Source organism: Rhinopithecus roxellana, chromosome 13, assembly GCF_007565055.1.
Source record: "Rhinopithecus roxellana isolate Shanxi Qingling chromosome 13, ASM756505v1, whole genome shotgun sequence".
In the NCBI taxonomy this organism is placed as follows: domain Eukaryota; kingdom Metazoa; phylum Chordata; class Mammalia; order Primates; family Cercopithecidae; genus Rhinopithecus; species Rhinopithecus roxellana.
Window position 1 is genome coordinate 132,057,984 of NC_044561.1, and position 27,119 is coordinate 132,085,102.

Consider the following 27,119-nt stretch of genomic DNA (forward strand, 5'->3'; position numbering starts at 1 on the left):
TTTTCTTTTAATTGCTCCTAAGAAAATAATAATTGATGGTAAAAGGCTTTCACCAAGTCTAGTGCCTGGCATGAAGCACTGACTCAATAAATGGTGAACTGATCCTGAAGAGGGCAGCAGGTGCTGCACACGCCACCGGAGGGCAGCAGGCGACACCCCAGACAGCAGGAGCAACTTATGGGTGAGCTAAGGCTGCAGTAAAATTAGAAATGAACCAACAGTAACGGATCATCTGTGCTGGGAAGTACTCGATAAGGCATCTTTCAAAGGCAAGCCAAAAGGCTTAATTAAGCAGTTTATATCAAGAAAAAGGCATTTCTACCAGTCAGATTTGATCAGATCTTTACAGGTTTTTACCCACCTTGAAATTTGTCTAGCTTTATGTCTGCTCTGATCCCAAGGCAGCTTCCTTCAGTGCGAGTGGACTGAGAGGCTATCTCAGCAGGACTGAAGTAACTAGAACTCTGCACTTGGCCAGCATCAATCTCCTTCAGTCGCCCCTTAAGCTCTCCATGATAGCTTGAAAGACTCCACTCTGCATAACAGAGAGATTCAATTACTTCACACTTGTTTGATTCAGTATCAAAAGCTTTGTCACCATTTCAGAAGTGAACTCTATAACAATAAATACTCTCCATTAAAAGTCTCCTAAATACAAATTAAAGTTATTTTAAATGTATTCTTCTGAATCTGTAAAGGGGATACGCGCAATCCATCACGTCTCCTTCCATCTGCCTGCAGCAGGGAGAGGCACACACGACAGACGGAGCCAGATCATTGCTGGTCCAACATCTCGGCATCAGGTGGCACCAGGCCACACACTGAGGAGTGGAGCCTCAGGCAGAATCTCACATGTACTCATCCTTTTTTACAATTAAATATGCAAACACCCCTACAATGCACGCATGTGAATGTGAGTCCAGGTACAGAGACGCACCATCCCCGCACTTGCTCTGCCCAGGTTTGGAAGCTACAGGCCACCGTCTGCTTCTGAAGCAGAGGCTGTGAAACAGTATCTCCATCTCATTTCTGCTCTGTGTGAAAGCGTTTTCAACCAGTAAGCCATTAGAGAAAATATCTCAACATGCTAATATACTTACAAAACCTCACTATGGAGTATTAAAATTTTCTTCTTGAAAAGCAAACTGATATCCAAAAGAAGGGGAAGTCTGCAATGGGTTTCTCCACTGCAGAAATTCCAAAGAGAAGTTTCTGGGAGCTGTGTCCAGGGGTGAGTGGGATTCTGAGTGGGAACCTGGAGGAAGGAGGTGACGTGTGGAGGATGAGGTGCACGTGAAAGTGGCTCGGCTCTCGCTATGCAGACTTGGCCAGGCCATCACAATGCGTTCCTGTTGCCCCGGTGGCTGCTGCAGTCCTCAGAGGAGATTGGAGGCTACCTTCCAAACCTCCCAGCGGTGGCCAGCTGATGTTCATCTAGAACACACGTCAGCTCGTCTGCTGGGACAGACCTAAGACACAGAGACAGGCTCACCTGCGTCCTGCACTAGCACCACGAAGGCAAATGGGCTGTCACTGAAAATGCTCTGTCAGCCTGGAATTATAGGTCGCAGAGTCATCTTGTCCAGCACAGAGAATGAGGACCACATGTCCCGAACTGTCCCCACTGTCAATGGCCCCCATCATCACCACACCAGATTCCAGCTCCCAAATCACCCTCCACAGTGGTCCCAATCAGCATGCCTGCGTGGAGAGTGTCAAGAAGCTCAAGGACGTTGGCCTCTGACCTTTAGTGCTGCCTCCACTCAATCCAAATCAAGCTCCACCACAGCCCCTCCCCAGTGGGCAGAGAACAAGGCCCCCCAGTGATCATGAGCCAAGCAAGCTTCTCTGGAGATGGCACCTAGCCCCTCTCTCAATCCAAAGAGCCACAAAGAAGTAAAATCCATTCCAGAAGCTTTACACACCAAAAAGTCCACCGCCTAAACAGAGAAAGAAAAACACAGCAGAAAGGACATGAAACCAAGATTTACAGAACTGGGTTCTTCTAGTGCCCACATCACGTCCCACCAACTCTGCAAGCCTGGCCAAGAAATCTGACCTCCCTGGGCCATCTGCAGGATGCGAAACTGCATGGGAAGCCCAACCACTCTGGGGAGGGAGCAGGTGATATGCAGGGCAGGTTCTGGAAGCTGCAAAGTATAAACGTCAACTGCGAGAATGGTTGCCTCTAATTTGAGCATACTCATACCAACTGAGGTAAAACTGCCATACTTGCCAGGGGTATTGCAAGGGGTTTCAGGAAAAGCATGGCTTCCAGGAAAGAGGGGTCCAGGCCACCACCCTAGACCGCAGCCTTGCAGCCGTGTGACTTGAACAGTGACTCAGCCCCTTCCAGGCTTGCTCCTATGAGGACAGGATGAGGACACAAGGAACACCCACCGCAGATGGTGCCATAAGGATTAAATGGAGGAACAGATGTAGAGTGCTTGGCCCCGTGACTAAGATCACAGTAGGGGCGCAACAAAAGATGGTCAAAAACACCGGGGTCTCTTCGTCATGGAGGGAGTGGAGAGGAGCAGGTGACAGAGACAGCAGCTGAAAAAACAAAACAGAGGAGAGACGGAAGATCTGCACAACACAATTAACAAGCTGCATGGCGGTCACAAGCAAGACATTGCTCCTAACGTGCATCATACATCAGTTCCTCAAGGACACATGAGCCACTTCTAAAAATAGACCATATCCCAGTCATAAAGAAAATCTCAACATATTTCAAGTGGCTGAAATCAGACAGAGCTCATCCTCTGATCATAATACAATGAGCCTAGAAATTAATAACCCAAGTATAACTAGAAAGTCCCCATATGTTTGAGAGTTAAGCAATACACTTCTACGAAAGAAAATAATCACAGCAGAAAACAGAAAATATTTAGAACTTAAAACTAGAAAAGATTATGTACGGAACTGTGTGGCACACAGATAAAGCAGTACATCAGAGGGACACTTATAGCTCGGTGCTCAAACTAGAATAGAAGTAAAAAAAATTAAAGAGTGCCTACCTGAACAAGTCAGGGAAAGAAGAACAAAGTAAGCTCAAAGAAAAGAAAAAAAGGGAACTAGTAAGAAATTCAACCTGTATTAATTACATATAATGGCAGGTACACAAAGATAAACATTGGTTCTTTGAAAAGACAATGCAGTGAACCAGTGATCGTCTGGCAAGACTCGTGGAAACACAGAGAGGGAACACAGAGGAAAAGCCCCAAATTAACCAGCCTTGGAATTGAATCAGAGGGCGGGAAGGCCTGATGGCCACAATGCTGTGACTCTCTTGTCCTTGTGTGGGAAGACCTCACTTGCCCCCAGTGAGTCCGAGCAAGCGGGTGACTGCTCTGGCCCATCGAATGCAGTGGATGTGGTACTGCCAGGTCCAGACCTGCACCTGAAGAGAATGTCTGCTTCCACTTCCTGTTTCTTGGAATACTGTCTCTGGGGAGCCAGCTCAGATGCTCTGAAGAGATCACAGGGGCCACAGGCAGAGAAAGATGTCTAGTCAGGCTCTGAAGAGATCACAGGGGCCACAGGCAGAGAAAGATGTCTAGTCAGAGAAAGATGTCTAGTCAGTGAGGACACTGAAGAAGCCTTCTCAGACAGGACATTGAGAAGAACCAAGAAAGCCAGCCAACAGCCAGAACCAGAGCTCTAGACACTCAGGCTACCTGGCTGCGCATTATAAAGTGATTGTTGTTTCACGCCACTAAGTTGGGAGTGAGTCATCAGGCGGCAAGAGAAACCAAAATGGAATTATCACTTAAACTCTGACAACACTAAAAATGTAATAAGAGGCTTTATAAATTTTATTCCAAAAAGCTCGTAAGCTTAGGTTAAATAAAGAAACTCCAAGAGAAATACAACTTATTAGGCTGGGTGCGGTGGCTCACGCCTGTAATCCCAGCACTCTGGGAGGCTGAGGCAGGTGGATCACTTGAGCCCAGGAGCTCAAGACAAGCCTGAGCTACATAGCAAAACCATCTGTCCTAAAAATACAAAGATAAGCCAGGCGTGGTAACACGCACCTGTCGTCCCAGCTACTTCAGAGGCTGAGGTGTGAGAAATCACCTGAGCCTGAGTGGTCGAGGCTTCAGTGAGCTGAGATTGCACCACTGCACTCCAGCCTGGGCAACCAGAGTGAGATCCTGTCACACACACAAAAATCACCATTTAAAAAGAAAAGAAATACAACTTATTAACACGGACTGAGGAGGAAATAGAAAATCTGACAAAACCACAAACATTAAAGAATTAGAAGCCAGGTGCAGTGGCTCATGCGTGGAATCCTAGCACTTTGGGAGGCCGAGGCAGGCAGACTGCTTGAGCCCAGAAATTCAAGATCAGTCCTGGCAACATAGTGACACCTGTCTCCACAAAAAAATAAAGAAAATTAGCCAGGTGTGGTGGCACGCACCTGTAGTCACAGCTACTCAGAAGGCTGAGGCAGGAGGATCATTTGAGCCCAGGAGGCAGAGGCTGCAGTGAGCCGAAATTGCACCATCACACTCTACAGCCTGGGAGACAGAGTGAGACCCTGTCTCAAGAAAAAGAAAAGAGAAGAAGAGGGAGGGAAGGAAGGAAGGAAGCGAGGGAGGGAGGGATGGATTATAGTCAGTAAACAAAAATCATCCTAGAAAGAACACTCCACGCCTAGATGGCTTCTCTAGAAAGTGAATCCAACATTCAACAAGATACTTCCGTGAGGAAGATGAGAAGGAAGCGGTAAGTCAATCTTACAAATACAGATGTAAACATCCTATACAAAATGTGATCACACTCAATCCAATAATATTTTTTAAAGTGATCAATCATGATTAAATTGAATTTATTATGGGAATGCAAACATGATTTAATGTATGAAAATCAATTTAGGTAATCTACCTCATTAATAAATCAAGAGAAACACAAAAGAATATATTGATGACTCCCCTTGGATAAAGTTCCATCACAGGCAAAACTGAACTACATTGATTGGGGATGTATTCTTACACGGTAAAATTAAAAAGAAAAGGACAGTATTATTTCAAAATATAGGATATCACCAAACACAGTGGCTCACACTTACAATCCCAGCACTCTGGGAGACCAAGGCAGGAGGATCACTTGAGGCCAGGAGTTCAAGATCAGCCTAGGCAACACATGGAGACCCCATCTCTACAAAAAATAAAAAATTAACGAGGCATGGTGGTGTGTGCCTGTGGTCCCAGCTACTCAGCAGGCTAAGGCGTAAGGACTGCTTGAGCCTGGGAGTTCAAGGCTGCAGTAAGCCACAATCCTGCCACTGCACTCCAGCCTGAGTGACAGAGTGAGACCCTGTCTCAAAAACAAACAAAAAGGCCAGCACGATGGCTCACACCTGTAAGCCCAGCCAGCACTTTGGGAGACAGAGGTGGGAGGATCGCTTGAGCCCAGGAGTTCAAGAACAGCCTGGGCAACACAGGGAGACATTATCTCTACAAAAAGTAAAAAAAATTAGCCAGGAGTGGTGGCTTATGTCTGTAATCCCAACTGCTCTGAAAGCTGTGGTGGGAGGATCACCTATGCCTGGGAAGTTGAGGCTGCAGAGAGCTGTGATCACACCACTGCATTCCAGCCTGGGCCACAGAGCAAAATACTGTCTCATAATAATAATTATTATATATATATACACACACATAGTATATATTAGATGTGTCATATGGAGGAGGGGGAGTTATCATCAGGGAGGAGCATGAAGGAAACTGTGAGGTACACAATGTCTATTTAACCTGGGTGAGAGTTACAAGGGCATACAATTAAAATTATTCTCTTATATATGTGTCCATCTTTATGAAAGTTATCTCATAATACAAATGTGTTAGAAAACAATTAGACAATGAAACAAACAAACAAAAAAATGCCAGCAATGACAACTGATTTACACAGCACTATCAATAACAATGGGACCAAGTAGCTGCCGTATGATCAACCACATGAAACAACTAACCAACCATTGCAACCAGCTAACTGTCTGCCACGGTCTCAGATAAGAGCTAAGGAACCACAGGTGCAGAAGAGTTACGAGATTATGCAAAAAGGCAACTAGAAACTTTATATTCCTCACACAAAAAAAGAGAGACCGAGGAGACTATGTTCAAGGAGATCGTGGTTGGAATGTGCTAAGAAGCAAGCGCACAAGCTAGGGCCAAGAGTTCCAACCTGCGCCATTTTCTCCATTTGCCTTGAGCCATCCTGTGAAACTGGTCGGGAATGAGCCACCCGAAAGGGTGGATGGGGAAAGGGAAGTACTGTGGGAGAGGCAGCTCTGCACGTCTCCCACCTCCGCCCACTGACATGCCAGGGGCTGGCAGCTCAGCTTCAACCCCAGCACCACCACCTTTCCAGAGCTTTCTCTGGGTGACTGCTTCTAGTTGCAAGAAATCCTCTTCTGAAAACAGCATGACTCCAAATTCGTCAAGCTGAAGGGGTTTCCACAATGGGTTTATATCTCACCATCTCCCAACAAAGGGAAATTCCAGTGCCACAGCAATGCTATGAAAAGAGGGACCACTGAGGATTTAACACGCCTTGTACCAACAGCAAGTACACTGCAAGTTGTATTAAAACACATTTATCATTCACAGTACTTGATGGATTTGCTTTGCCAGTAATAATCATATTGATTAAATGAAGCAATTGTGTTTCCTTTTAAAGTGATATTTATCATTATAATTTAATTAGACTGGAAATTGGGGCTCTGCTCTGCCAAAAACTAAGTACTCTCCTTCTCTACCTTGCAGGGGCATAAAGCCAATACTATTACATAGGTGTGCAGTTACAACTATGGTCAACTGATGAGATTTCACTGTTTCGAGACAGTAATTATTTCAGGAAGTACAGAGGCATGATATGCTCACGGCAAGTAAAGTACAGGTCAGGAGAAAGTGATCAACTGGAGGGTGCTACAGCAAAGAAGCCTTCTTCCTAATTTTTGCCAGTAGCTGCCATTTGAAGTGCTTTATTAGTCCTAAGAATTAGTAGGAACAAGGGGGGATGAAAAGCCGATGGCCTGAGAGAAGGGGATACAGCTCGGAAAACAGCCTCGAGCATGCTGGAAAAGTCAAACACACCATTTACGAACAGCAAACAACTGCTTAAGGAGATACAAACAGTTGGGAAACAGGTAAACTAAGAATGACCAACTGGACTTGGCAGGGCAGGGAAGCAGAGAGACGCTCCAGAAATAATAGCTATAATGACTAACGTTAAAAGCTCAGTGGACAGGTTTTAGCAGCATATTAGACACAGCTAAAGAGAAAATGGCCAAACTGGGCAGCAGAACTGAAGCAATAACCCAGCAAGCAGCGCAGAGATACACAAGAGACAGAAAATACCAAAAGCATGGGAGCTCTCACAGAAACAGATTCGGCCGACTAACCTGCAGCAGACTAAATACAAATAAGCATGAACCCAGACATAGCACAGAGAAATGACGTGGGAGCACAGGGGGAAAGTCAGGCTGAGAGCAGATGCTCAGGGTCCAGGGAAGAAACCAGGTAGTGGAGCAGGACAAGATCTTCAACGTGCAGACAGGAAAACAAACTCCCCACCTAACAACAGTCTTTCCACAATAAGAATAAAGACGTTTTCACACAAATCATACCTGAGACAGTTAATCCTAAGGGACACATTCCAGAAGAACTGTGCTCTTGTAGAGAAAGAATATGTAGCAAAAAAGAGTGGCTATAAAAGGAAGCAGCATGTGAAAGCACTGGCTGAATAAAGGAAAAGCACAAATCTTACACACAGCGTTCCAGCGAACAAAAAACAGGGAACATTCCCCACTAGTTTTATGAGACCAGTATAATCTTGGTAGTAAGATCTGTCAAGGATGTGCCAGAAATGAACTATTAGTGGCTTTAATAAACGTAGACACAAAAATCATAACAAAATTAGCACATTTAAATCCAGGGACATATAAAAGACAGTAGGTCACACCTGAGTTGAATACACACACACCAAGAATACACAGCTGGCTTCAGATGTGAGAATCGATCAATGTGCTGAACAGCGACATTTCTATTCAAGAGTTCTTTAACTTAGATTTCTCAATCATTCAAACTGGTACTTCTGTAAATTTCCATTAGCAGAATAAACCTCACACTGTTCTCAAAACATACACGACCTGTGGAAGATAAAAAATTAGAGGATAAAGCTAATAAAATGAAAACATTGTTACCAATAATGAAAGTAAAGGCCCAGCACACAGCTTCTCCACGTTCCTGCCCTTGCTGGGGGAGGACAATAAGCTTGGGAGTTGCCCCAGAGCAATGTGGTCGTAGGAGTGGTGTCCTCAGAGGGTCCTAATGCGTCCATGATAAGGCCATCATGGACAGAACCAAAGAAGGCAAAAGGGAGACATCTGGCCTTCACAGGCCTCCTTAGTGTGTTTTCCACACCTGTGAGGATCCTGAGTGAATGCCAGGAGGAGACGGAAGAAGTGCCGCTTCACGCTCCTCTCTAGAGCAGGCATTCTTAATCGAGGGTTCACGAATGGGCTTCAGGAAGCCCATGAGAAGTGTGAAATCATATACGAAATGGTACGTTCACATGCACAGATGCATTTCTCCAGCAAAAACGTAAATGGATTTAATCAGATACTCAAAAGAACCCAATACCCCACAAGAGTGCCAACATCTGACATGCAAACTTATCTGTGCGGTAGAGGCCAAAGACAGTCCTCACCATGGGCTATAAGATGACCCAAAACCCAATCCTTTCTTTGGCACTTAACCAACAAAATTTCATAGCCTTTCTTTTCTCAGTACAACTAAGGGCTAGTCCATGGTAACCTACGCAGTGAATTATTACGGGGCACTAAGATTTATAATTTATAACCTAAACCTGGGGTGTTACTAGACTGTATAGAGGTCTAATTCAGTACCAAGAAATGGGGCTCCGGTGCAAAGCTGCAAAGCTCAGTAACGTGCCCGCGTGAGGGCCACAAAGTCCTCATCCTCAGAAACAGCATTTCGTTCATTATCAATGACAGTTTTATTTATAATGGATTTCAATTGCCAATATTCCTGCTTTTATAATTTCAATGTCAGTTTTTTCTCATTTTCACACCAGTTTAATGTGGGTTATTTGGGTATACAATGATGAAAATTCATAGTTTTAGGAGCCATCATTTTTCTACAACTTATAATTATCCTAAGTCATCTCCATCTTCATTTCAAAACAGATGTATAGAACCTCCCCTAAATTTTGAGGCAGTAGTAACATTTTATTTATTGGTGATGTGCTGATTAAGAGTATATGAAATTTAACTAACTTGCAACACACCATCAAGGCAAGTGTAACAAAGTTACCCAGCTATTTTTAAGTCTATGGCCACACTCTTAAAAAATACAGAACAACATGTCTCATAAGAACTTATGTATCAAAAGTACCTAAACTGGTTCATTTAATTTCATCCCAATTCTTTGATAATGTTGAGTGATATTTCCACTGGAGAGCAAGAACAGCCATTGGTAAAGGTGACCAAGGCACTAATTTTGGCACTGAGAGTGATCTAAAAAGGCTTTTAGGCTAGGCACAATGGTGTGCTCAGCACTTTGGGAAGCCAAGGTGGGAGGCTGCCTTGAGCCTAGGAGTTTGAAACCAGTCTCGGCAACACGGCAAGACCCCATCTCTACAAAAAATTTAAAAATTAGTCAGTCAACGTGGCACATGACTGTGGTCCAAGCTACTCAGGAAGCTGATACAGGAGTATGGCTTGTGCCCAGAAGGTGGAGGCTGCAGTGAGCCATGATCACACTACTGCACTCCATCCTGGGCAACAGAGCAAGACCCTGCCTCCAAATTAATTAATTAAAAGGGCTTTTAATTAAAAACGGTGATAAAGTACACTGTACCTTCTCTCCATTCTTCCCAGAACTCTGTTGAAATGTCAGAAAAGGTACTTTTTGGTGGTGAAAGAACCACCAAAATAATACGGTGAATAGTAGTGCATGGTGCTAAAAATTTACAGAGGGATTTAGCAGAATACAAGAAAGCCTGCCAGGGCTTTTAGGGCATAAGGCAGACAAAAGCAGGTTGATGCGAACGAGCAGAGGAAACTGCAGCGCAAGACAACAGAGGTGAGGGGTCTTCCCCAGAAGGAGGAGCCACAGAGAATGCTTTTATTCCTGGGCTAAGACCTGAGAATCACTCTCCAAAGAAAGCCTGAGGTTTTCTAAGGGGTGATCCCAATATGGGCACGCAGACTGGAAGAGAATCAGATCAGGGTTTAGGGTAACGAAAAATCAAACCGTCAGGACATGAGGCCCAGGGAGGGAGAGAAGGAGAGAGTAGAAGACGTTTACCTGCAATAGAACAAGGATCAAACGGATATCCAACTCCTCATTAACAATACTAGACTCTGGAAAACAATAGAGAATATTTTCTGATTTCAAAAGGAAAATTATACGATCCTAGAATTCCAGACACCACCAAATTATCAATAAGTATGAGAACAAAGTAATTGCATGTTTGAACTTTATGTGCAAATACCCAAGAAGTCTGTCAGCCATCCATTCTGTAAGGAAGTGGATTAAGGAGGTGCTCTAGCAAAACAAAAATAGAATCCAAGAAATGAACACTATGGGATAGGAGAAATTATGGCAACTGAGGCAGCTAGAAACAGCAGACATCCAAAGAGAAACTGGGAGTTCCATCTGAATATTCTCCTTTTATTGGCAAAGGTTTGGCGAGGCAGAATTACATTTCACACCACTTGGTTCTATGGCAAAATATACTATCATAATACTATAAATGTTGCTTTTCTTATATTAAAATGTTTAGACTACACTTGCAGGAAAAGCACAGGGAGCCTAATGATAGATGGGAAACACTACAAATGTTTTAAGCCTTGTCAATACAAATCTCATCAAAACTCAGGGTGTGAAGGCACTGTCCGCTGATTCCCACATGAACTCACAAACAGAAAAGTTAAAGCTATAATGGTGACTACAAGAAGAACTTAAAACAAGAGAAGAAAACATAAACTGTACTTTGTTTACCTCTGGAAACAGGGCGGGGGGCGGGGAGGGAGAAAGAGAAAAAAGGAAACCTCCAACTTAATTTATACCCATTCATGAGTTACAATGTGTTTTTTACCATGTGCTGGTATCACTTCCATTTTTTAAAACAGTCACATTAACAGGGCCCCTTATCAATAGCCGATCCATTAAATAACTGCAGTACATCTACAGGACGGAATAATATGTTCTTCTAACAATTGAGGTAGCATGAGCATTGCATTACTTACATAAAGTTAGAATTTTTAAAAACCCTTTTTTTTAACTGTGAAAGAAAAAAGATAGTGTCATAGTCCTATGAAGAGAATGGCACTACCTGTACTGACATGCAGGATGTGACGGGATAGCTGCGTTACAGAGTGATGTGCGCAGAAAACCGCTGTGTATCTCAGCAATCCCATATACGTAACAGAAACTCCTCATTTATCATATATACCAGAATCCAGTGCTGACACAAACTAGTAGTTATACCCTTCCATAATTTCCCTATGTACACACACACAACATTTTGTAAGCCTAAAAAGCTGGCACAAAAAGCAAACCAACTTCACAAGGACAAGCCAGAGAGTCCTTGGGGGATGTCCTCCCAGGAAACTCAAAACGGCAGTGGTTAAGTCTCCCTGGAGAGGGAGGCTGGGAAGAGCATCCGACAGCACTGCTCCCTTCATCCTTCAAGGGAGCAAGCCACGAAATGCAAGGCTGTCCACTTCACGTGGTTTCCTGAGAATATGGGTAGAAAACATTTCCAGTAAAAGCTTTACTAAAATGTTACACAGTGAAAATTAAAATAGAAACCATTACTCCATGTGCCAGTGTCATCTGCTAATTTGCACATCTTGTTTCGATGATCTGAGAGGCCTACACAAATAGGTAGAGTAACCACAGTTTATCCACTGTGCTTAGAAAAGAAAAAAATACATACACATAAAAAGACACAGATATTGTTTGGCTGTGTCCCCACCCAAATCTCATCTTCAATTGTAGTTCCCATAATCTCCACGTGTTGTGGCAGGGACCCGGTGGGAGGTAATTGTATCATGGGGGCAGTTACCCTCATGCTGTTCTCATGACAGTGAGGGAGTTCTCACAGGATCCGATAGTTTTGTAAGGGGCTTTTCCCCATCTTGCTGGGCATTTCTCCTTGCTGCTGCCACGTGAAGAATGATGTGTTTGCTTCCCCTTCTGCCATGATTGCAAGTTTCCTGAGGCCTTCTCACTCATGCTGAACTGTGAGTCCATTCAACCTTTTTCCTTTATAAATTACCCAGTCTTTGGTATGCCTTTATTAGCAGCATGAGAACAGACTAATACAGACACAAAAGAAATATACAAAATGATAACAAAAGTTGCTTCTACGCAATGGGACTAATCACGTCTCTTCCTAATTTTGCATTTCTGCAAAGTATGTACAGTCCGTAATAAGCATATTTTGTTTCTAAATAAAAAATTAAATCTTTCAGAAGAAGCTCAGAAACGCAGAGTTTTCTCCAAAGACTTAGCAGCCAAGGCAAGGGAAGGCAGGCAAGGGTGCTGTGTAGCAAGCACAGGCCCTGTTCAGGCCAGCCCACCCTGGGGCTGAAGATGGAGAGAAGGCCAGTTCTAAGACTGATCCTGTTCAGAAGACAAAATGAGCTCAAGCAGCTGTTCCTGCCACTGTAACCTGAGGAATTTCACCCTGGGGACACTGAGAGATCATAGTAGATACCATCTTAATCAGCATCCCGGAAAGCACTTACCTTTTCACCCCAGGGTGCCCCAACCTTGCACAAAGGACTTAGTCTCCACTCAGCAAGAATGCAACACACAGTTCCTTATGGAAAGGGGATGGATGACAAGGGTGAAATCAGTTAATTAACAAATAAGTATCTCTTCAGCATTTTGCTTTGCAGCAGGAAAAAAAAGACAAGCAAACATCCCTATTACTTAAAGTGGTGACATCCCGGCCCCAGATTTTAGGTGAGACACTAAATCCCCTTGACCCACAATACCACATCTTATGTAACAGCACCAGAAACTCACATATTTGAACTTTAGAGCAAGTGAATAATTCCTTACATGCATTATAGACGAAAGAAGAAAAAGCATACGACTTCTGCAAGAGTCCTTGGGTTTAATGGACACAAATTTTAAAAGCTATCTCATCTATTAAGTTTAAATAGTAAACATGTAAACATGTTAAACATTTACATAGCAAACATCCTTCAAAACCCAAGGATGCAGAAGAAGCGGAAGAGAATATGCTGAAGTCAGAAGATGTATACCTATAAGAAGTCAGTGATTTGATTGCTAATTTGACTGGGATGTAAATGGCATCTGATGATACAGACGTTCTAACTGGGTTTCTTATTTCTTGCTCTGTCAGGGACAAGTTGAGTGATCCAGAGACATCACCCTGACCGGCTAGTGCCCCGTGAGGAAGCTGGTGCGCTGCGGAACCAATTCAGCAGAGAGCTCTCCTATCACAGCAGGCCCAGCATTCACTCACTCTGTGACTCACAGACGGTCACTGGCACCACAGCAGACCACCTCCTCGTGCCCACCAATCAAGGAGGTCAAATATCCAAAACCATGTACTTCTGCATTTCTGGGGTAAAGGAACAGACTACTTTCAAATATTGTTTGTCACTGGAAGTTTGGTCGCCTTAAATCTTCCCTGGGCCCTTACAAAGCAAGAGGCTCATAAAGCCTGTCTGTGAGTGGATGCATGACTTGAAGAAGCGTACTTCCCAAAAGATCATGCCACTTTGCTATTGTTTCAAATAAAAGCTCTCCAACCCATTCCCCATGTCCAGCTCTCCACAGGTCAGTGCAACCCCATGACCAGGACTATGAGCACAGAGTTGGAAGCGTGCCTGCTTGAAGATCCAGCAATGCAGCCCCCGACTCTGAGGCTACTATCACCCTGCAGTGTCTCAAGCATTCCCTCTGGCAGGAGCAGGTGCAGATGGCCGCAGCAAAGGCTGAATAAAATAATGCAGGCAAAGAACTCAGCACAGTTCCTGCATGGAGGAAGAACTCAATAAATGTTAGCTATTACTGGAGGTGACGATGACAATGTTAAGGTGACAATGACAACCTCAACAAGTTTTTTTTTTTTTTTTTTTTTTTTTTTTTTTTTTTTTTTGAGACAGAGTCTTGCTCTGTCACCCAGGCTGGAGTGCAATGGCCCAATCTCAGCTCACTGCTACCTCCACCTCCCAGGTTCAAGCGATTCTCCCGCATCAGTCTCCCGAGTAGCTGGGACTACAGGCATGCACCACCACGCCCGGCTAACTTTTGTATTATTAGTAGAGATGGGGTTTCGCCATGTTGGCCAGACTGGTCTCGAACTCCTGACCTCGTAATCCCCCGCCTCGACTTCCCAAAGTGCTGGGATTACAGGCGTGAGCCACCACGTCCCGCCATTTCAACCAATATTTTAGAATTCACTATCATATTTTAGTCCCCAAAATATCCCTAGGAAAGGCATGCAAGTAAGGCAAGTAGATTTCCCTTTCCACAGACAAATAAAACTCAACTGAGTTTAGTCAATGAGTGAAATACTTATACATTCTGCCTCCAACTCCAGCCATCTTCCTATGGCTACCCACATGGCCCCAGCGCCCCTTAGGGCCTGTGTACAAAGGACACACGTGGCCCCTCACAACTCAGAGGGCATCCTCCCTGTGACGCGCTCCATCTTTGAGATCATAACTGTGGGGATCATGACCTGATCTCCCCAGGACTTCCTGGTTCTCACATGTCATCTTGGGGTCATTAATAATCGCAGGCCCTTTCACTCTCAAAGCGTCCCTGTTCAAGCAGTAAATCACATGGTCACCTATTTACAACACAAGCCCGCATCCCCCAAACTGGAGGTGGAACCAAAGGTCTGCAGAGGTTGCTGGCTCCTCACACCAGGGCAGACTGACCAAAGGAATGTGGGTGACTCAGGACTATCCCCCTTTATTTCCACCCAACTGCATTTAGAACAGAATCCGAATCTCACCACGCAACTCTATACAGAGATACACACCGAGAGAAAGGCTCGCCCCCAACCCCAAGACCTGGCTCCAGCCCAGAAAGGCCAGGGAAAAGAAGAATGAAGGGTTATGAGGAGCCCCAGGGATGGGGGAAGTCCACTAAGGGCCTTGTGTGCATGTCTAGGCAACCTGCACTCATCTCGGCAGATATGAAGTCCCTGTGCCTCTTTACACTGAATTAAAAAGGCAATTCTAGAAAAGACACCTGAGCTAGACTCAAAAATGATGAGCCAATTTCTATCATTTTCAGAGGGAACACCAGTATTTTCTTGAAGAAGGGATGTAGGCATGACATGAGGTGTGCAGAGACACCATTCCCATACCTACTCCTTCTTTGATGACAGAAGCTGTAGCTGGGCACTTTGGGAGGCACCTCAAAGAGTCCAGATGACCATGAAATTTAACAAAAGCTCAATCTCACTAGCATGCAGGTCCATGAGAATCAAAACTACAAAAAAGTACCACACACACCTGCCAGAATGGTAAAAATTAAGAAGACAGAAACTTCCAAAGCAGTCGATGCCACGTGAGGAGTGTGGTGAGAGCAGGCAGTTGAGTGCCCAACCAGGCACCATGCCAGCATCACCCGCTCACGCTGAAGTGTGTGTGCTCACAGCCAGCCCATCCACCCCAGCAACACCTGTGTTTCTTTACCAAAACACATGTATCAGTATGGTCAAAGCAGTTATGCTTATAATTGCCCCAAACTGGAAACCGTCTAACTATCCATCATCAGCAGAATGAATATATGATATGGTCAAACAGCAGACTACTATGTACAGCAATAAAAATGAACAAGCAACAACACAGGCAAGTCTCACACATGTAATACTGAACAAAAGAAAACACACAAAAACGCATCTTTTGATTGCATTTATATAGTTAATAAATAAGCGAAGCATAGGACTTTTAGGGCAATGAAATAATTCTGCATACTGGAAGGATGGATCCATATCGTCATAAATGTGTACAAACCCACAGAACATCCAACACCAAGAGTGCACCTTCATGAAACTATGAACTCTGGGTAATGAGGTGTCAATGTGGCGTCATCAACTGCAACAAATACATGGCTCTGGATATGGATGTTGATAATGGGGGAGGCTGTGCCTGTGTGGGGGCAGGGGGCATATGGGAAATCTTTGTACCTGTCCCTCAATTTTGCTGTAAATATAAAACTGCTCTAAAAAATAAAGTCTATTAAACAGTTAAAAACAAATAGGCACACCTAAACAAACAGGTTGCAGGATACAAGCTCAAGTGACAAACCTGTCACCCACAGAGGTCAGTGGCAGGCGCCCATACTAACAGGAGGAGCCTGAGGAAGCCTTCAGGGACTGCAGCACTCTGTGTGCTGGCCCGGGTGGAAGGCACAGCCCAGCGGGCTCTGTGATGCTTCACTCAGCTGCGCCTTCCTCTCGTGTGCTTTCTTGCCTGCGTAATGCTTCTCAACAACACAGGTAAACCCTGATTGTCTTACAAGTAACTGCTGATGAGCTGAGAGACGCAGGAGTGCCCCAGCCCTCTCGACCTGAGCTCTCACTAGCACCATCCCCTCACAGAGCAGAGTAGGGGAAAGGGATGAGTGTCCAAAGAGGATGGACAGAGGGGCAGAGCTCAGCACGGCACTCAGGAGTACCTTCCAGAAGGTAAAAACTGACAGAGATGTACCCACTGCATTTAGGAAGCAGCACAAAAATCTTGGCTTCCTGTCCATGAAATGTAAATGTTTATTACTTTTTAAAATAATGGTAAATTACCTAATCGAAATGAATGAATCCTGACAGCAACTATAACTAGAAATATTTAAAAAGCCACAAATGCTAACAACTCCTTGAATATTACAATTTCCAAAAGGACTGATACATGCTTAAATATATTAGGTTTATTAATCAAACTGTTACAGGTGAGGAGTTTAATCTCCTAGGAATTAAAATCCATTATTGTCAGTAACAATTGTTTAGTTCAACTCCTGAAGAAAAAGGTAAGTGAAAAACAAAGGGTAAACAGGTTCTCCACACCCTGCCTCGCCGGCTCTTCCACAACTCGGTCCCCAAGGCACCACAGCCATGCAGAGACTTGCTGGAGGGTCCAGAAAACACAGCTATTACTTGGCACAGAAATGTACTGGTTTTCAAATCAGCTGGAAATAAGAAAATAATTATTTCATAGAATAAACAGATGAACATTTGAAGGTTTGTTTCAAGAATGGAAAACACTAAACATGCTACCCTGAGGTTAATTCCACCACTTTCCGAGTATATGACTGAAAACAGTTTCTCATCAAGGAAGAAAATTATGCAGAGGAAAGACTCTCACATTTTCTTCTCAAAATATGTAAGTGAAAAGGTCAAGTAAAAATAAATACAAAGCAAACTGACTAATTTGAGCTTCTTTCCTCCCTGCACCCAGCTAATAGAGCAGAACATTAAAAATAAAAGTGGTCAGAATTTTTCAGAGCGAGGACTGTGAGGTAAAAATAGATGCTCACACCGCACTTCCAGCTGAAGCGTGACTAGAGGTAGCCCCCACGCTACTTGTGGCTTTCCACTAATGTCTATAACGACAAAAAGAGAGAGAGAACTCCTCACAACATGGATGAAAACTACATACTGACGTATAACCTCATACAGAAAGTTTTCAAAGGAAAATTTCAGGAGCAAATAAATGATTTTTGCTTAAAACCAGCATGCTTTGGCTTCTCTATCACCAAAAGCATCCAAAAAGAGGGACATCAAGACGTTTGTTTTAATAGTAAACCTGGAAACAACCAAAAGGTGCATTGCTAGGTTAAAAATACCATAGCCCATCCATTTATCCTTCAACAAGTATTTGAGTGCCTTCTACATGCCAGGAGGATGGGACAAAACAAAAGTCTCCGCCTACACGGAGCCTCCACTCCTGGGGGCGCAGAGTGCACAAGCTGACCCTGCAGCATCAGGAGGTGGTGACGCACGCGGCGCAGAAAAACAAACCAGCCTCCAAGCTGAGAGGGAAAGGTGGATACTTTTCCAGCTTTTGACCACGCCATTAAAATCCAGGTCACAGAGAAACAGCCTACAAAATGGGAAACTGCTCCTGACTCGTGAAATGAAAGCATTCATGACAATGCGGTGGTGCCACAGGACTCGCGGGCACGCGCGCGCGCGCACACACACGCACACACGCGCATACACACACGTGCACACACGCGCAGACACACGCACACACGCGTGCACACACACACGTACAGGAGGAGGCAGCAGCGCAGACTGGTGATTCCCGCATGAACCCCAGAGCCTGGTCTGGTCCTAGCTCTGCAGCTGAGAGCTGCGCCATCCTCGCAAGGACTTGTACCAAGTCCTTTTTTGCCTCTGTTGATTCAGCCCCAAAAGTAGAGTCCTAGCAATGCCACCTCCTTCAGGTGTGTTTGCAGGGCCCTGCTCAAGTGACCCAACTTCTGGCTGGTTTGGCCTGGGCTGCAATCACACAGCCTTCAAAGACGGAATACTATCCTTCTAACTAAACTCTGTATTTAATCTGTATCAGGTACCTTCCAGCCATGTGTCTTATGAAATCCATAATGAATGCAGAGCCATCCTAAGAAAAAAGGTAGAAGTGTGGAAACTACCTAAATTTAACAACCCCTAGGTTTGGGGACGTGGGTGTGGTGGTTGGAGGGAAGGAGAAACAGCCCAGAGTAATCCACAGTAGAGCGGGGGTATCCTGGCAGCCTGTGCATGCAGGTGCGTGAGAATTCAATACCTGCTTCCTAGGAAATCTAGGGAAAGTTACTGCTGCTTTTGTTACAAAGTCTATTTCAGAGCACACTGAGAATAAATTTAGAAGTGAACAATCATGAACTTTAATGCTCTTTTAAGCTGAAAAGACAACTGGCTCTTCACCTTTATTTAATACATCATTTCCAATTAAGTATGTACATGAGACATTGCACCATGATTACAAATAGCTATCAAGTGAGACTTTTGATTATTTGCAAATCTGTAAGAAACGGTATCTTAGTAAAGTTTGCAGACCATTTTTATGCACGTGTATATGTGCATATATGTCTGTTCATACTTTTTCCCATTTTCCTAGGATTTCGGGTTTCTTCCCCCTCAACTTTTAAAATATTTATGATATGCTACGAAGGCTTTCTCACAATTGGTATTTTTGTCTTTCGACCTTACTGTATTTTTCTGTTTTGTTTTTGGTCAGGCAAAGGTTGTTACTTTTCTTTTCTTTTTTTTTTTTTTTTTGAGACGGAGTCTTACTTTGTCGTCCAGGCAGGACTGCAGTGGCGCTATCTCGGCTCACTGCAAGCTCTACCTCCCGGGTTCACACCATTCTCCTGCCTCAGCCTCCCGAGTAGCTGGGACTACAGCTGCCCGCCACTGCGCCCGGTTAATTTTTTTTGTATTTTTAGTACAGATGGGATTTCACCATGTTAGCCAGGATGGTCTTGATCTCCTGACCTTGTGATCTGCCCGCCTTGGCTTCCCAAAGTGCTGGGATTACAGGCGTGAGCCACTGCGCCCAGCCAAAAGTTGTTACTTTTCTTTTTGAGTCAGGGTCTCGCTCTGTCACTGAGGCTGGAGTGGCACCATCATGGCTCACTGCAGCCTCAACCTCCTGGTTTCAAGTGATCCTCCCACCTCAGCCTCCCAAGTAGCTGGGACTACAGGTGTGTGCCACCACGCCCAAACAATTTTTGTATTTTTTCTAGAAATAGGTTTTGCCATGTTGCCCAGGCTGGTCGCAGTATTTTGGAATGTAGTCAAATTCATCCATCTTTTCTTTTGTTGAAGATGAATTTTGAGTTACACCTTTAAAAAAGCGTTTCCCAACACATAGGTAATATTCACCCATGTTTGTGTCTAACACTGGAACAGCTGCCTTTTTCACACTGAGTTCTCTGACCCACTTGCAGCCTATTTTTGTATGTGGTGTAAGGTATAAATCCTAATGATGTATTTTACAAAATGGAGTCCAATTGTCCCAAGAACATTTACTCTAACAATCTATCTTTGACCCAACAATCTGAGATACTACCCTTATCATATACTAGATGTCCATCTACATATGGGCTTATTTCCTCCATGGGTCTGTCTGGCTCTTCATGCAACCCTGCCACACTATATTCCATATAGAGTCTTTGTAGTATGTTTTAATATCTAGTAGAGCTATTCTCCTTTTCTTGGCTCTTTCTTTTCTAAGTTTTCTAGGTATTAATGCTTTTTCAATTTTAGAATCGACATGTCCAGTCCAAGGGAAAAAAAAAAAACTGAGTCTTTTTGCTTTCATGTATTTATTAGCATCACATTAAATTTGTAAATTAACTTACAACCGACATCTTAATGAGCCAAGCCATTGTAACCAAGAACAAGGTGTCTTTTCACCTACTCAAAGCGACTTATTTGTCTTTCTCAACTTACTGTTTTCTTCACTTAGCTTTTGAACAGTTCTCATTACATTTATTCCTAAGTACTTTCTCATTATTGTTGCTATTTTTTGTTGTTGTTGTTGTTGTTGCTGTTTTTGTTTTTTTTGAGACGGAGTCTCGCTCTGTCGCCCAGGCTGGAGTGCAGTGGCGCGATCTCGGCTCACTGCAAGCTCCGCCTCCCGGGTTCCCGCCATTCTCCTGCCTCAGCCTCCCGAGTAGCTGGGACTACAGGTGCCCGCCACCTCACCAGGCTAATTTTTTGTATTTTTAGTAGAGACGGGGTTTCACAGTGGTCTCGATCTCCTGACCTCATGATCTGCCCGCCTCGGCCTCCCAAAGTGCTGGGATTCCAGGCGTGAGCCACCGCGCCCGGCCTGTTGTCACTATTGTTAATGGGCTTGTGTTTTCCATAATATCTTCTGATTATTTTTGTATATATGAGTAACATTGATGTTTGCATATTAATTTTATATTTCTACCGGACAGGACTGCTCTAGGGTTTTCCAGGTACTCCCAAAAGAGGTAGTTTTATTTCTTCTTTTCCACATTTTATGCCTGTTTTTTCTTTGCTTTACTCAACCTAGCCGGTGGGTACATTAGGATTCCTTCATATTGACTAAATGAAACTGCACATCTGTGCTTTGTGCAGCCTCTTCCTGCCTTGCCACAAGCCCTGCCCCAACGCACTCAACTCCAGCACCTATTCCTTGCTTTGGGGAGATACAACTGACACAGAGAAGAGACAAATTTGCATCCCAAAAGCGTATCCGGCCGTATTTATTCTCAACAATACCTTCTTTACCTTTCTTGGCTCTTGTTTAACTAAAATTAATTATATTTGTGTACCTCCCACTGGAAGGACCCTATCATTGATAGCATTAAAAATGGTTTGTAAAAGTAAAGTGAGCTAAATATTTTAAGTTGTTTGTAAGTTCCCAAGTCACTCATTATCCAGAGAATAAGGGAAAAGGGGGACAGCAAAAACCCCAAGGCCTGTGGCTCCCCAGAGTTCTCGTGGGTTTCCAAGTGCACACTCACAGCTGAGAAACGGAGTGCAGGCATCCCAGTACTTTGCCTAGGCACCCCCTCTGTCTCCAGGTCACGTCCTCAGGATGGCCTTAGAGACATGATGATAAACACACTGAGAGCAAGGCTAAGTTAAGCGACAGATGATAGCTGTACTTAATACACGAGTCTAGATTGCAACATTAAACACAACCATGACCACGCTGAATACAGAGGGCTTTGTTAAATATCATAAAAAGGCTTTAAACTCAGCAGGCAACATAGCCAAATAGAGAAAGGACCTATTAAAACAAAAAACAACAACAATAAAAAAACAAACAAACAAAAAAAAACCGCCTCCCATGGGATTTAACAAGCCTGCTACAAGATACAATTGCAATAAAGGCAAAGAAAGGAATACCACTGTAGATGAGAAAAGAAAGCAAACAGCTAAGAACAACTTCATCAGGTTGAGGAGCAAACAATCCAAAAACATGACATGACATCAGGGCAGCTTGTTCTTACAAAAGAATGTCTCCACTAGAACCTCGGGATTCCTTTACAGTCGTTTTACAGAACAAAGACAACTATCACTAGCCAAAAGTCTAAAAAAGCAAAGAGGCTGATTTCCGCCAAAATTCCTAGACATGGGTATACTATAAAAAGAGAACTCACTCAACAAGTTCATAATCATAAAGACTGGACGGTGGTGAGTTTCTTGAAACTTCACCTCCACAGACAGATGAATCATGTTTCCAGCCCCCTATCTTCTTGCAACCAACAATACGTTTTCACGAAGGAAGCCAGTCCTTGAAATCATCTGCATACTGAGAAATATACTCACGTGTGTGTGTGCGCATGAAGCAAATTTAGTAAAGAACATAAAAGTAACACAATGTGAGAATGCTTTTAGCTTTAGTGTTCAAAATCATTCCTTATTTCCTCAGGGCTCCTATGAGTTTTCTCTTTTAAAATATATTCAATTAACTGTGATCTGAGAAGGAACAGAAGAGGACCAGTCAGGAACAGCTGAAGGAAACAGAGAAACCAGGCCTTCCACCTCTTGTATCATACTTAGGCCAAAATGAAACCAAAGCTCCTCTAGAAAATCGTAAATTACACAAATATTAAAATACAAAGAAGCAGGCTGGGTGCAGTGGCTCATGCCTATAATCTCAGCACTTCGGGAGGCCAAGGCAGGCACACCACTTGAGGGTCAGGAGTTTGAGACCAGCCTAGCCAACAAGGCGAAACCCCACCTCTACTGAAAATACAAAAATTAGCCAGGTGTGGTGGCAGACACCTGTAATCCTAACTACTTGGGAGGCTGAGGCAGGAGAATTGCTTGACCCCAGAAGGTGGAGGTTGTGGTGAGCCAAGATCGTGCCACTGCTCTCTAGTTTGGTTGACAGTGCCAGACTCCATCTCAAAAAACAAAACAAAACAAAAACGAAGCAATGATCCATCTAAAGCATAACAAAAAAAAATCACCTGGGAAGTAAAGTCAAAGCTTCACATGCCATCCTTGTCTCCACTTCAATCCTATTAGGTAAGTTTCTCCAACTCAACCTTATTATCCAACTCTATTATCAGAACCTGGGTGCTTCATATTTGGGAGCACTTCTCCAAGGGAAACATAGAGACTTTATATCAATGTCATAGACCCCTTGTAGCCAGCAGGCACCCCAAAAAAACTTCAAAGAGCAGGTGTGGAGCTCCTCTGTGTGAGGCCACCCAGGACAGTAGGAGGCATCTACGGCAGCATGGGCTGCCTACCAGCGCCAGGCAAAGTCCCTACTCCCCAGAACACATGCTTGCCACTGCTGACATCTCCCTGCTTCCAGCTCTTCACAGGGGGCCCTGCAATGCCATGTCCGTTTTATTTAGCCAAAACAGACCATCTCAACTTTGCTAGAGGTTATTGCTAGTAAGTATGATGGGAGTTTCATCTCAACCTTTGAAGATTTTCTTCTTGAGAAACACCTCCAGTTCTGGGTCCATCCCTCATTCCTTGTATCTCCAAGCTGCAGGAAGGCCTGTCCCTGCCCTGACTCCCACTGTGTCTCCACTGACCCAATTCTTCCCTGCTTTCTTGGAACTCACTCTATCCCAGGAGTCCCCAAATGGGTACAGTAGCAACAGCCTCTCTCCCCTGACAATGCTCCTTTACAGGTTCCACTGCACAAGACAACTCCAGACTCCAAGCTGACAGCACCCGGACAGCATCTAACTCTTCACAGAAGTGACTGTAGCACATAAATATATCCCACTGCACCAAAACAAACAACAGCCATATCACAGATACCCAAGGCTGCCAAGCACAAGAAGACAGACAAGAAAGGGGAAGCCCCAGTAGAAGGAGAGGGCGGCAGGTGTACCTCGCTGAAGGGAACAGAACGCACTTGTGAGAAAGTACACGAGATAGCTGAACATGCACTGCTCCAGGAGGGACCCCCCACCGCTGACAAGTGAACTCCTTGGAGATCAACCATTACTGACCCGTGGGGCCTGGTTCAACAAGTGTGCCCTGACTACTCAATTTTCGAAACCAAAGGATATACTGTTTAAGGGTAACAGACAGAGTTAAGAAATCAAAGAAAACTAGTGAAACCACTTACACAAAAGTCAGGATAATTATTTATTTGGAGCAGAAGGTAAGGACACAAAAAAGTGTTTTTTAAAAAACACTTATTTTTAAAGTAAAAATTATTTTTAGAACAATTTTAGATTTGAAGAAAAATTGAGTAGATGCGACAGAAAGTTCCCACAAACCCCACACCCATTTTCTATCATTAACCTCTTACATTAGTATGGTTTAATACAGGAGTCCCCAAACCCTGGGCCATGGACAAGTAACAGTCTGTGACCTGTTAGGAACTGGGTTGCACAGAATCAGCTCCTGCACTGATTCTGTCAGATCAGCGGCAGCATTAGATTCTCATAGGACTGGAACCCAATTGTGAACTGTGCATGTGAGGGGTCTAGGTTGCACATTCCTTATGAGAATCTAATGTCTGATGATCTGCCACTGTCTCCCCTCACCCCTTGATGGGACTATCTAATTGCAGGAAAACAAGCTCAGGCTCCCACTGATTGGACACGATGGTGAGTTGTATAATTATTTCATTATATATTACAATGTAATAATGGAAACAAAGTGCACAATAAATGTAATGTGTTTGAATCACCCCCAAACCATTCTCGCAGCCCCCACCTTAGTCCATGGAAAAATTGTCACCAGTCCCTGGTGCCAAAAAGGTTGGGGACTGCTGGTGTAATGGACCAGTATTAATTAACACATTGTTATTAACTGAAATCCACACTTTAGTCAGATTCAGTCGTCCCAGGTGACAGCCAGACGTCACGGCTCCTAGGCCCCTCTTGGCTGTGAGTTTCTCAGACTCTTCTTGGTTTTGGCGACCTTGACTGTTCTGAGGAAGTTGTCCCTCAGCTGGGATCTGTCTGATGTTTCTCTCATGGTACAGGAAGGGATGAGTGTGGGGGTGGAGGCCCACTGTCACTCCACTGTATCGGGCACACCCTGTCACCGTGACTGACCACTGTGAGGCTGAGCTGACCCCTGCTGGGTTGAGGCCCCCCCTCCATGCTGTCCCCTTTGGAAGGAAGTCACTCTGCAGCCCTGGCTTGGGGTGGGGGTTGTGCTCCACCTCCTGGAAGACAGAGCAGACACAGCAGACACAGCAGACACAGCAGACACAGCAGACACAGCAGACACAGCAGACACAGCAGACACAGCAGACACAGCAGACACAGCAGACACAGCAGACACAGCAGATACAGCAGACACAGCAGATACAGCAGACACAGCAGACACAGCAGACACAGCAGACACAGCAGATACAGCAGACACAGCAGACACAGCAGACACAGCAGATACAGCAGATACAGCAGGTACAGCAGACACAGCAGACACAGCAGACACAGCAGACACAGCAGATACAGCAGACACAGCAGACACAGCAGACACAGCAGACACAGCAGACACAGCAGATACAGCAGACACAGCAGACACAGCAGACACAGCAGATACAGCAGGTACAGCAGGTACAGCAGACACAGCAGACACAGCAGACACAGCAGACACAGCAGACACAGCAGATACAGCAGACACAGCAGACACAGCAGACACAGCAGACACAGCAGACACAGCAGATACAGCAGACACAGCAGACACAGCAGGTACAGCAGACACAGCAGACACAGCAGATACAGCAGGTACAGCAGACACAGCAGACACAGCAGACACAGCAGATACAGCAGACACAGCAGACACAGCAGATACAGCAGATACAGCAGACACAGCAGACACAGCAGATACAGCAGACACAGCAGACACAGCAGACACAGCAGATACAGCAGACACAGCAGACACAGCAGATACAGCAGACACAGCAGACACAGCAGATACAGCAGATACAGCAGACACAGCAGACACAGCAGACACAGCAGACACAGCAGACACAGCAGATACAGCAGATACAGCAGATACAGCAGACACAGCAGATACAGCAGACACAGCAGACACAGCAGACACAGCAGACACAGCAGACACAGCAGACACAGCAGACACAGCAGACACAGCAGACACAGCAGATACAGCAGACACAGCAGACACAGCAGATACAGCAGATACAGCAGATACAGCAGACACAGCAGACACAGCAGACACAGCAGACACAGCAGATACAGCAGATACAGCAGACACAGCAGACACAGCAGATACAGCAGACACAGCAGACACAGCAGATACAGCAGATACAGCAGACACAGCAGACACAGCAGACACAGCAGACACAGCAGATACAGCAGATACAGCAGACACAGCAGACACAGCAGACACAGCAGACACAGCAGACACAGCAGATACAGCAGACACAGCAGACACAGCAGACACAGCAGATACAGCAGATACAGCAGATACAGCAGACACAGCAGACACAGCAGATACAGCAGACACAGCAGATACAGCAGATACAGCAGACACAGCAGATACAGCAGATACAGCAGACACAGCAGACACAGCAGATACAGCAGACACAGCAGACACAGCAGACACAGCAGACACAGCAGATACAGCAGACACAGCAGATACAGCAGATACAGCAGATACAGCAGACACAGCAGACACAGCAGACACAGCAGACACAGCAGACACAGCAGATACAGCAGATACAGCAGACACAGCAGACACAGCAGACACAGCAGATACAGCAGACACAGCAGATACAGCAGACACAGCAGACACAGCAGACACAGCAGATACAGCAGACACAGCAGATACAGCAGACACAGCAGACACAGCAGACACAGCAGATACAGCAGATACAGCAGATACAGCAGACACAGCAGGTACAGCAGATACAGCAGATACAGCAGACACAGCAGATACAGCAGACACAGCAGACACAGCAGACACAGCAGACACAGCAGATACAGCAGACACAGCAGGTACAGCAGACACAGCAGACACAGCAGGTACAGCAGATACAGCAGGTACAGCAGACACAGCAGATACAGCAGACACAGCAGACACAGCAGACACAGCAGACACAGCAGACACAGCAGACACAGCAGATACAGCAGATACAGCAGACACAG

The 27,119-nt window shown here is 44.8% G+C and overlaps 1 protein-coding gene across 4 annotated transcripts in view; it reads right to left on the minus strand.

Moving 5' to 3' along the window:
- Positions 1-27,119, minus strand: part of ADARB1 (adenosine deaminase RNA specific B1) — a 139,563-nt gene that overhangs the window by 84,453 nt on the left and 27,991 nt on the right. For 3 of the 4 annotated variants that reach the window (XM_030915062.1, XM_030915061.1, XM_030915054.1), the window contains exon 2: positions 362-535. The exons of the other annotated variant lie outside the window; for it this stretch is intronic. The gene's annotated coding sequence lies outside the window, so the exon portion shown is untranslated. The remainder of the gene's footprint in view (positions 1-361; positions 536-27,119) is intronic. 4 annotated transcript variants of the gene reach the window in all.